The sequence below is a fragment of the Acomys minous genome (genome assembly GCF_964271855.1).
Source record: "Acomys minous genome assembly, chromosome: 7".
NCBI classification, from domain to species: domain Eukaryota; kingdom Metazoa; phylum Chordata; class Mammalia; order Rodentia; family Muridae; genus Acomys; species Acomys minous.
In genome coordinates, this window is record NC_140488.1 from 35459521 (window position 1) to 35471325 (window position 11805).

An 11805-nucleotide genomic window follows, 5' to 3' on the forward strand; every position below is an offset into this window, starting at 1 on the left:
CATGATTTAAAAAGTCAAGAAATATTGTGAAACATCCCATGGCACCCTGTAAGCAGGCATCATTTTTATGTATCTGCTACAAAAATTAGTTAAAATACTCAGAAGGTCTGAAGAAAAGCATCTTGATATTAATAAGGCAGGATATTTTCAAATCACATCTAACATCATGCTCAAACAAGAACGACTGAAAATTTTTCCTGCAAGATCTTTTCCTTAAGTTGCGTTTAGTCATAGTTTTTTATCAGAGCCAAAAGAAATCCAATTATGACATTAAAGTAAAAAAGCACACACCCACAACCACACACACACACACACACACACACACACACACACACACAACTTTTATACTCAAAAATTCTTGGACAGATTATAAAGAAAATTAGTTAGTACTAGGTAAAGTACATTAGCTTCCAACAGCAATGTGTTTACCTTTTTATTTTTGAGAGCACATTTAATTTATTCCAGAATAAACTTGAACTCGTTATATATCCAAGGCTGTGTTTGAATGCCTATCACTCTGTCTCCATCCCAAGTGCTGGGATTGCAGGGCTGTGGCGCACAACTAGCAATAATTTCGCCACACTGACAAGAACGTATCATAGTATTTTGAAATTAAAATTACCTGTCAGAGAAAGAAACAACATTCAAAAACATATTAGTAAATCTCAGTCTCAGCTAAGATCTGTTTCATTTTATTTTCTACACTTCAGCTTTTTAATTTTGTTTGGTTTTGTGTTTTGAAACCAGGTCTCATGTAGCCTAGGTTGGCATAGGTCTTGTCATGTAGCCAAGGATGATCTTGAATTCCTGATCCAGCTGCCTTCACCATACATGAACTAGGATTATAGGTGTGTACCAACATACCTGGCAGTAATTATATTAATTTTTTCCCCGCTGCTGGGGATTTACCAAGGCATTGTGCATACTAGGCAATCACTCTCTTTCTAAATTTAATTCACAGCCATTCAGCCGACTTGTTCATAAAACCTAGCGAGCTGTTTCTAAAATGCATATGGTATCGCAAGAGGTCAGAATAGTAAACCAGCCTAAAATACAAAATAAGAAAACGTACTATTTTTAGGCATGCCACCTAAAATATAAACAATAATAACAAATAGATTAATTTGACTTCATTAAAAAAAACCCCTCTGCATCTGTTTTGATCATTTGCTGTGCCCCCTCCCCCTCAGCAGATTCTTATTGTTAGAGTCAGGGGATGGCTCTCAGATTAGGCCTCAGGGTGGGTTTCAGGTTAGGCCAGGGATTGGCTGGTCATAGCCAAAGTTTGGGCAGAGTTCAGGCCACCTTCAGGAAGAGTTGGGGGAAGGATAGAAGGACTCAGAGGGGACAGGAACGTCACAAGGAGACCAACAGAGTCAACTAACCAGGGCCCAGAGGGGCCTGCTGAGAATGAAACACAAACCACGGGCACAGAGGGCATGTTGTAGAGACTGAAGCACCAACAAAGAACCATAAATGGATCAACCTAGGCCCCCTACACAGATGTAGGTGATGAGCAGCTTAGGCTTCATGTGGGTCCCTTAGTAAGGGGAGGGGGCGCTGTCTCTGACATGGCCTCTGTTCCCTGGCTTTTGATCACTTCCCCCTTGCCTGGCCACAAGGGAAGAGCATGTGCTCAGTCCTGATGTGACTTGATGTGCTGGGGTGAGTTAGTGGGGGGAGGGGCCCTCTTTTCTTGAGGCGTAGGGGAGGTGGGAAGAGGGAGGAAAGGTAGGACCGGGAGCAGAGGAGGATGGAGACTCCGATTAGAATGTGAAATGAAAACTAAATAATTTAAAAAAAAATAAACAAACAAACAAAAACTCTCTGTTCTTCAAAAGATAGTTTTATTTGTATGAGAGTGTTGCTGCATGTATGTTGGTGCACTACATGCGAGCAATGCCTGTGGAGGCCAGAAGAAGGCTTCAGATGTTATGGAAGGTTGGAAGCCACCAGGTGGTACTAAGAATCAAATCCTGGTCTTCCCGAAGAGGAGCCATTGATCTTAACCAATGCACGGTTTCTCCAGTCCCCACATCGTGCACGTTAAATGAAATGGCTCAATTGTACAGCATTTTCATTCTATCTAAAAAGGATGATTAATAAAAGAAAGCTGAGCCAAGCATTGCAGTGAACCCTTGTCATCCCAGCAGGAGGCTGAGGCAGGAGGATATTGGGGGATGGTCCGATGTATTTTGATGCTAACTACTGCTTGCTGTCTATGTGACCTACCTTTTGCTTAATAAAAAGCCATCCCACCTGGGCAAGGCAGGAGGTAGATGGGGCTAGAAGAGAAAGGAATCCTGGAAAGAAGAGAGACCTCCAGGAAGAGAAAGGAGAGAGACCTGAAGTAAAGAGAGGAAGGCCGCCATGGGTTAGCTGGAGGAGAAGCACATGGCCTGTGGTGTGGATGGAGAACCCAGCCCAGATGAAGACCACAGCATGTATTTGGGATTATGGATGGGAGGTAGCTTGATAGAGATTATTGGAAACAGATGGCATGGGATTGAGACAGGGATCCCATGCCTGCCCCACTATGAAAGGAAGTTTAGAGGACTGATATCTGCCCTGCCCCAGGTTAACTAAGGCTATTTTAAAATATAACAAGTGTCTGTGTCTTGATTAATTGCTAGCTGGGCCTACAGATAATACATGTAATTTAAAAAACAATAGGAGGATTGTGAATTCTCAGATTAATAGTGAGTTCTAGATAAGTGTGAGCTACATTGCAAGACATCCCCTCAAAGGAAGAAAAACAAAATGAAACAAGCCAAGACAACAACAACAACAACAACAACAACAACCAAACAAAATCCCAAAACAAAGAAAAAAATGGTAGGGAAGTTGTATTTGTAATGGGGGTAATTGTCAGGTTCTTCTGTGTATGTGTCTGTTTTGTTTTGGTTTTTGGACTCCATGTTAATTAATTGAAAGGCAAACATGTTTTGGGAATAAAATCACGGCTAGAGTTAAGATGTGGTCTTAAGTGAACGATTTATGAATTACAGGTGGGCTATTTAAAGAAAGAGGGAATCTGTTGAGTGATTGAGGCAAAGGAAAAGGGTCTTAAGAACCAAGTGTTTGGAATTCCTTGTTCTTGGAGGGTAAGAAAATGAATAAAAATAGAAGCGACACAAGAAGTAGAGATGCTATAATTGCCCCGGCCCGCCAGGGTTTGACTAACACTCAGGAGGAGACTTTTCCTGTATAGAGACAGAACACTAGACACGAAGAAGGGGGCAAGTCTACATTCTGATCAAACCCTGTTTATTGAAAAATTTCACAGAGTTTATATAGGCACAGAGGCATGAGTATTTGCATAAGCAAGGGTTGCTATGGATACCTAACTCTGGAATGCTCCAGCAGGTAGGTTTCTACCTTTACAGCTGCTATAATTGCAGGAGAGAAATTCCAGGAAAGTCGTGAAGGATCTGGTTAGTCAGGAAAAAGCTCCCGGAACTGCTGCTCACAGGCAGCTGGCCTTTAATCTGATCTTATCAGTAGTCTTACCGGAAAAGGAGTAGCTTGGGGGTCTGGAATGACCAGCCCCCACAATAAACCACAACAGGTGTCTAACTGCCGACCTATGCAGCTAGTTTCTGGTGAATGGCAGACTTCTGGAGAAATAGGAACCTAGGTTCTGACAAGATGGCTGAACATTGGCCATGTAGCCCGTCCCCAACATATAATAATGCAGCCATGCTGAGTAGTGAAAATTATAAGCCAGGTACAATGAAGAGTAGTACACTTATAAACCCAGCACACGGGAGGTGGAGGCAGAATGATCAAGACTTCAAGGTCATCCTCAGCTAAATATGAAGTTCCAGGACAGACTGGTATGAATGAAAATTTTGCCTCTTTAGAGAAGATCAAAAAATCAGTTGCCCAGTGGTTCTGAAGGAATAATTTTGAATTACTGCTCAGCTGGGCTTGTAAATTTTATGTTTATAGTTTTATTGTAAGATAAATACTACCTCATTTTTACTACTTGCTATTTCACAGTAGTGTCCCAAATGTTATGTCATATGCAAAAATGTTTTTGTACAACCATGAAACCAATAGATTGTCATATACTAATAATTCTCCAACTATAATCTGTAACAGTCGTTGATCACTGTCTAGTGAGAGATCATGCAGACTGCTCTCAGTTGTCGCTATAACTGATGCTGTCCTTTCCCTGCAGCTAGCCCTTTCACATTCTTTTCATAAAGCAATGAAAGCATTGCAGAGGGAAAAGGCAGATTGTCAAATAATTTCTGTGTTGTGCTCACTTTAAAATCCTGTAATTATCCTTATGCTTATTTCTGGAAATAAACCTTCGCCTCTCCCACTGAGTTTTAGATGCTGTCCTGTGAGTCTTTGAAATAGGAAAGATTTTTCAAGATGGGTTCTGTTCCCCTGTGGGCAAAGTGTCCATTTCTGACACTCAGGATTCAGTGTTCAGCTTTCTAAAAAACATGGATCTATATCTCCAAATCAAACTATAGAATCCAGGTCTATAAATACCTCTTTTGCCACAACAGAAGCTGATACTGAAAGGGAAGGCAGCTGTTCTCACACACAGTCTGTAAATTTTAATTTTGGTTCTAGGCATCAGATCTGGTTTCTATTGGCGCAGCTGATCGGTTGACTCATTAGGATCGATGCCATGTCCGTTCTTGGGTTTCTTTCATAATTGTTTGTGTTCTGAATGATGAGATTTTACATTGCTTTAGGGCCAAGAATCATCATTTTGATTGCAAATAAAATAGCATACATTCCTCTCAGATGGAAGAAGTGGTGTAATGGACATTTGTGGATTTCTCCCTTAATGTCAATCTGGGCCATGTACTGCCCAGAAGGGATTAGACTTCAGGATATAGCTAATCAGAAGAGATACACAAAACATTCCCCAGCTGACTAGATTGCAAAATCTCACAAGTGAAACATAGAGGCTAATTCTTACAATAGAAATTCTCTCTTGACTGCTTTCAGTATTTCAGAAACCTTAGCATTAAGAATGTGGTACTATTCTCTTGATGGAATTAATTAGAAACTTGACACATAAGGGTCAGACACTTGTTCCAGAATAATGCAACTAATAAGTGACAGATGTGGAACCCGAGTCCTATCTTTATTGCTTATCCTAACAAGTACGATTTGTAAATTTTGATGCTTTCTAACAATGTGTTACATGTCCTGCTTCATATTGTTTTTTTGGTGTAGGTGTAACTTGTTCAGGAGGAATTGATCCATTCATGAGGATGCCAAAGGGATCAAGATATATTCTGATTCATATAAGGTAGAGCTAGAAATTTTAGCCTTATCCACACTAAGGCTCTATTTCTTAGGAATGTGCAGAGACATTCATGTTGGCAGACAGTTTCAATGCCTACCACTGTAAATCTAAATGACTTAGTTTTTATTCAAGTTGTGTAGCATAATTGAAGGCCTTGAATGCTTACCCAGTGAGATGCTCTTTCTCAGTGTTCTAAAATAGCCTTGCTCTATTTATTAGTTTACCAAACTAATGCATAGACTCCCAAGAGAATCTCAGGCCTGAAAGGAACCTTAACAAATGCAAGAGGCCTGAAGAAGCTCTAGCAGTTCAGTCTATAACTCACCTTAATTGTTAATATCTCAATTCTCCAATATCTCTATTCCTTATGTAAAAATACATTTCTAGGAGTCTTCTTATTTAACTATGATCAAATAAGACAGGATCTAAGAAGTTGCCAGGGAATTTATTTCATTTTATTTGCGAGGAAACTGAAGCCCCAAGTAAGGGAATAACTTATGTAAGATCATACTTTTTGTCGACTTATCCCCCAGAGTGTATCCTTCCACTATAACAGTGTAGAGTAAAAGCTTGGTAGGGGAGGTTTTACTTCTAGCCATGAAATCTGAGAGTGTTCACTCTCCGCTTCTCCTAAAAGGAAAACAAAGTTAGAATTGATGCTGTGAGGTGTGTGTGTGTGTGTGTGTGTGTGTGTGTGTGTGTGTGTGTGTGTGTAGGTAGCATGCATATTGGAGAGGGTAAAAGTTTAACCACCACTAGTTTTTATAAAGAAATGCCATGGACTTTTGACTTATATTTAAAAATGACTTTTTGCCAAGAAAGTTTTGGCCCATAGCAAGTGGGAGATAGGATCATTCTTGCTCCAGAGCCACCAACAATGCATAGCTGTCGCAGTTACTAATGTATACTTTAGGGTCTGGGAGGATGGAATTCTTTTACGTGGACGTATTCTGGATTTGCTTAGAAGAAAACACACAGTTCCAAATACCTTCCACATCTGGATCCCACACTGTGAGACTTGGCAATATGACTGCTTGAAAACCGTTGTAGTCTTGTTAGATAACCTGCCAGAATATGTTGAAATGATACATAGTTTGGAATATTCCACATATGGGTATGTATGTAAGTTCTTCAGTACTGTTTTTCTTGTCCATAATCTGTCAGGGATGTGTGTATATTCTAAACACACAATCAAAAATTATAGTAACATGGTACAGAGCTTGCATATTTGTTCATCTGTGTTTTAATTTTCTTTCCTGGGTAAGTGCCATTTAAAAGGTACATTGTTTAAAGTACTGGCCAAGTTGCCTGGAAAATCTTGAACACATACAGTTCTCTAATTGTAACGCATTTTCTCTACATGGAACTTTTTACATAATTGCAATTATGTTGTCCACTGGGAATTGTTGGGGTTTAGCAGTCACAAAATTTTGGAGTGCAGTGTTGAGGATTTGGGTGCTTTCACCAGAATGAGTACCCTGACACAAGTGATTTGGGGTGTTAATGTGAAAAGGGGGGAACCGTAAAGAATGCCATGTCTTAAAGATGATTAAACATTAATTGTTTCCATTTTCATGCAATATCTTACATGTCAACATGGCAAATCACTACAATGAGACTGAAAAACAATCTTTAGAAAATTATTTTCTCTTCCATTTTTCTTCGATTCTGGACTTCTCCTTCTTAGAGTTTGTTATTGTTGTAAGTCTTTCAAAAAGGTACTAATTTTTTGGAATGCATTTCTGTATGAAGGCTTTGTAGCATAATACATGGATTTTTCTGTACCATGTATTGCTTTACATGGTAAAGTTTATTTAATGTGTATTTTATTTTTATTATTTTTATTTTTTACATATACTTTTATATTATTATACATGTATACAATAAACTACCTACAGCAAGAAGAACCATGAAATAGTCAGGAATTATATAAATGTTACATTCATAGTGTTTTGGCTATTTGTATTTGGCAGCCTTGACGAAAACAACTTTCCTGTCTTGGTGTGTCTAAAATTCTGAATATAAATCCATATCTATCATATCTCATCTTTAACTCGTTATTTTAACAATTAAAAAAAATAGTGTGAGACCAGTAGGATGGCTCAGCAATAAAGGTGGTTCTGTTCTGAGAGGATGTAAGCCTGATGATGACCTATAGTTGACCCCAGAACCCATGTCAAGATAGAAGAAGAAAAACAGCTTTGCAATGTTCTTCTCTGATCTCCACATGCCCACTATGGCTTGTGTGGCCACAGACACTTTTCACGTACCATCATACCACATAATAACAAACAAAAAATAAATAAGTATATAAAAATATAAGCTGGACATGGTGGTACACGCTGTTAAACCCAGCACTTGGGAGGCAGAGGCAGGTGGATTGTTGTGAGTTCAAGGCCAGCCTGGTCTACAAAGCGAGTTCAGGACAGCTAAGGCTACACAAAGAAGCCTTATCTCAAAAAATCCAAAACCCAACTCCCCTCAAACAAAACAATTAACACAATATATCTGAACTACTGAGTTATTCAATTAAATGAATGTTTTATGATACAGGAATATGAATATAGTTGTATGAGTGGCTACCATATTTTACTGAAAGATATTCTTTCCCTATTTGTTCCTACTTGTCTTTCATTCTTTTCATGGCTTTGTAGTTTCAGCTATCTTATATAATTACTATTTGCTCACCTTTCTTAGCATGCTTGTCACTGCTTTTTAAACTAGCTAACTAAAAATAAATAACCAAACCAGGTTTTAGCATTGCTCAAGAATTTTCAAAATATGTGTTCAACTCACCTTGGTCCATTTTTGTTTTGAGATAGATCTTGAGATGTAGTCCAGGCTGGTCTGGAATTCATGATCCACCTGCCTCGGCTTCCCAAATTCTAAAATTACAAGCATGCATCCTTGGTTTTGCTGTTCACATCCAATTATACAGAGAGTTATACCGCTTTTGAGTAATGCAGGTTTTCTTTAGTAACAAAACATTCAGAATTCCTCTCCCGTCACTGTTGTTATTTATTTCACTTACATGTGAGTATACATAAACAAGCACAATCAAGTACGGCTTATTATCTTATACAATATTGAATCTGTTAATAGTAATAAAACAAGCTATTTCACCTTCATTTATTCATTTCCCAAAGCTCTTAGTTTCTTTCTGTAGACATCAGAATCATCATTTTCCTTTAGTCTGAAACATTACATTTCTTGCACAGCAGACCTTTTGCTAGAAAATCTCTTCCACTTTTGCATATGCACCAATCTTTATATTGTTTTTGCCTTTGAGAGTGTGTGGAGGTACACATGCGTGTGCAGGCATGTGCATGTAGAGAGCAGAGACTGAATTTGCATTTTGTTCTCTACCTTATTATTTGAAACAGCATACGTCACTGAACCTGGAACTTGCTGATTGGCTGGGGTTGTAAGCAAGTGTGCATATATCTGTAGCTTTGACCTGGACCTGGACCTTGGATGTTCACACTCGGATTGTTTATGTGCCAAGAACTATACCAACTAAGCCATTTCCGGAGGATCCTCACTTGTTTTTGAGGATGATTTTGCAGGGTACAAAATTCTAGACTAACATTTTTTCCCTCGGAATTCTTCAACTACTTCTGTGTTGTTATATGTTTTCTGAGCTGTTGATAGAAATGATTTTTGTTAATGTTTTTGAGGCAGGGTCTCAGTATGGTACACCGGCTGTCATGATGTCACAGTCTTCCTGCTTCTGCTACTTGAGTGCTGGGATTAAATGATAGAATTATTATATTTACTCTTCTAGAGGCATGGTGTTTTTGTTTCCACTCTGTCTTTCAAGAGTTTGCCTTTCTTATTGTTCTATTTCGTGAAATTTGTAGAATGTAGTTGTAGTACTGTTTGGAGACATGTATCCTGTTTAATGTTCAATGAGACTTGTGGATCTGAAATTAATTTAGGAAAATTTTGTACCTTACTGTTTCCTGTCTTTCTTGTGTTTCTTTCTTTTTAAAATATTTATTTTCTTATTTATCCAGATGTATCTTTGTGTATCTGTGTAAGTATGCCACATGCATGTAGTGGACAAGGAAGTCAGAAGAGAAGATTGGATTGTCCTGGAGCTGAAGACAACTGATGTGAGACAACTGATGTGGTTGGGTGCTGTTCATCAAACTTGGAAAACTGCCATCTCTTCTTTCCAATTCTTTTGTTTCTTTTCCTTTCCTTTGTGTGTGTGTGTGTGTGTGTGTGTGTGTGTGTGTGTGTGTGTGTGTGTGTGTGTGTGTGTGTTTCCTGTTTTGCTCCTTGGCTGTTTGCCATTACTTCTCAGGCTTGGAAGTTCTTGTTGTGGTAACCTCAAACTCTAAGATTCTTTCCTCAGCTATGTCCAGACTTCTAACAAACCCATGAAAGGCCTAAATATGCTCTGTCTCTGTCTCATCTTCCTCTCTCATCCCATCCCTTATTCAATCCCTCCCTCCTTTCCTCCCTTCTTGGTCTTTCTGCTTATTTATTATGATGACCTTTGTCTTTCTCTCTCTCTCTTTTTTTTTTTGGTTCTCAGAAGTTCCTTTATCTTTACCTTGGCCATCTGTTCCTGCATTTTGTCTGTGTAACAAGTCCTTACCATATTATCCATTCTACAAATTCTTAGTCGGGCCATGTCAACCTAACTACCATATATAAGTTTGGTTTTGATGTTTATACCCTCTCTTCAATGTACTTTCTGCTGTTTAGTACATCTTTTGGTTGTAGAAAGTTAGGCATAATATAGGGGTAAAAGGTACTAGACCTTTAATGAGATGCTGACAAATGTGGAGATGCTGACATATGATTTAGTTGTATAGGTCTTAATTGTTTATTGGGTGTCTGCCACTTTGTAAGCTATGTAAGTGATTCTTAATTTTATCCATCTTCTGATAATGGGACTAGGTATCTAGAAGTTGCTGTGTTGTCTATGGCCCCTTCTGAAGGTCAATTAGGCTGTGTGATAAAAACTTAGGTTAGAGTATGAGAATTTAGTTTTTAATAAGAACAGAAATCCATGCTGTGTTTCAATATGATTTATTTCTTCCTGTTTTTTCCAGAAGTAAAGTGTATTCTTAAATATTCATTGAGGGACCTTGATAGATAAATGATTGGAACAAGGGGTTGTAGAAATCATTGCTAAAGCTGAGATTAAAGATGTGTATCACCACCATCCATCAAATCTTCCTTAATAAACCAATTTTCTTCAATTTATCCTTTCAACAACAATGTCTTTGTGTGCCCATTTCCAAATAATTTTATCAATGAATCATATTATTAAACATTTAAAAGATCTTTATCAGTGCGTTGGCTGACAAATGTTATCTCATTATAGTTTTGACTTGTTTGCCAATAAGAAGTGAATCTGATCATTTTATATTATATTTATAATTGACATTTAAATTTTTTCTTTGAATTTTACTATCATATCACCCCAAGTTTTGTTTTAATACTATTCTTTTTAAAAATATATTTTATTGATTTATTCATATCACATCTCAATTGTTTAACACTATTCTTAACATTTCCTTTATAATTATTGTTATTATTATTAGTGATTTTTAGAAGTTTTGTGTTAAGAACTTAATTTTACTAATTGTATAAATTATTTACTAGTTTTTAAAATGTGTTGTTTACAAAACAATAGATATTATTTTGGCATTCTTATACATAATTTTTCTTTGAGAAAACTGTCATATGCATTACCTATATTCTCAAACTATTCTTCCCCCCCCTCTCCTTTTCTTGAGACACAGTCTCTCTATACATCCTTGGCTGTTCTGCAACTTACTATGTAGACCAAGCTGGCCTCAAACTCAAGGCAATACATCTGTCTCTGCCTCCTGAAGGCTAGAATTAAATGCAGTTGCCACATGATCATGCAGCCTATTTTCCTTTGACTTATTAACAATTTTTATTGCCATGCAGAATTTCAAAAATTTTTTAAAGATTTATTTATTTATTATGTATGCAATGTTCTATCTACATGTACAGAGGGCACCAGATCTCTTTACAGATGGTTATGAGCCACCATGTGGTTGCTGGGAATTGAACTCAGGACTTTTGGAAGAGCAGTCAATGCTCTTACCCTCTGAGCCATCTCTCCAGCCCCAGAATTTCAAAATTTTTAAGTCTTTTGAATAATAACTTTTTTGCATTATGCTTCCAGTCTTAGCTTAGTGACTTCTCATCAATTCTTTAGTTTTGATTTTCCTAGGATATCTTTTCTTACAAAATTTAAATTCATGGTACAATTTGATTTACTATTATCTTTCCAAGTGGTTTCTTAGTAAGCCCAATTTTTGTTTATGATATTTTAACTAAATATTTAATCATTTCTACCAATTTTGACAGCTTTTAAGGAGTCCTATTTTATAAAATTTATGATGTAATATTGAAAACTGTTTATTTTCCAGGTAATTTTAAGTATCTATTTATTGCATATGTATCTGTTTTGCCTGTATGCATGCATGTGTACCATATCTGTGGCTGGTGCCACAGATCAAGAAGAGGTCGTCAGA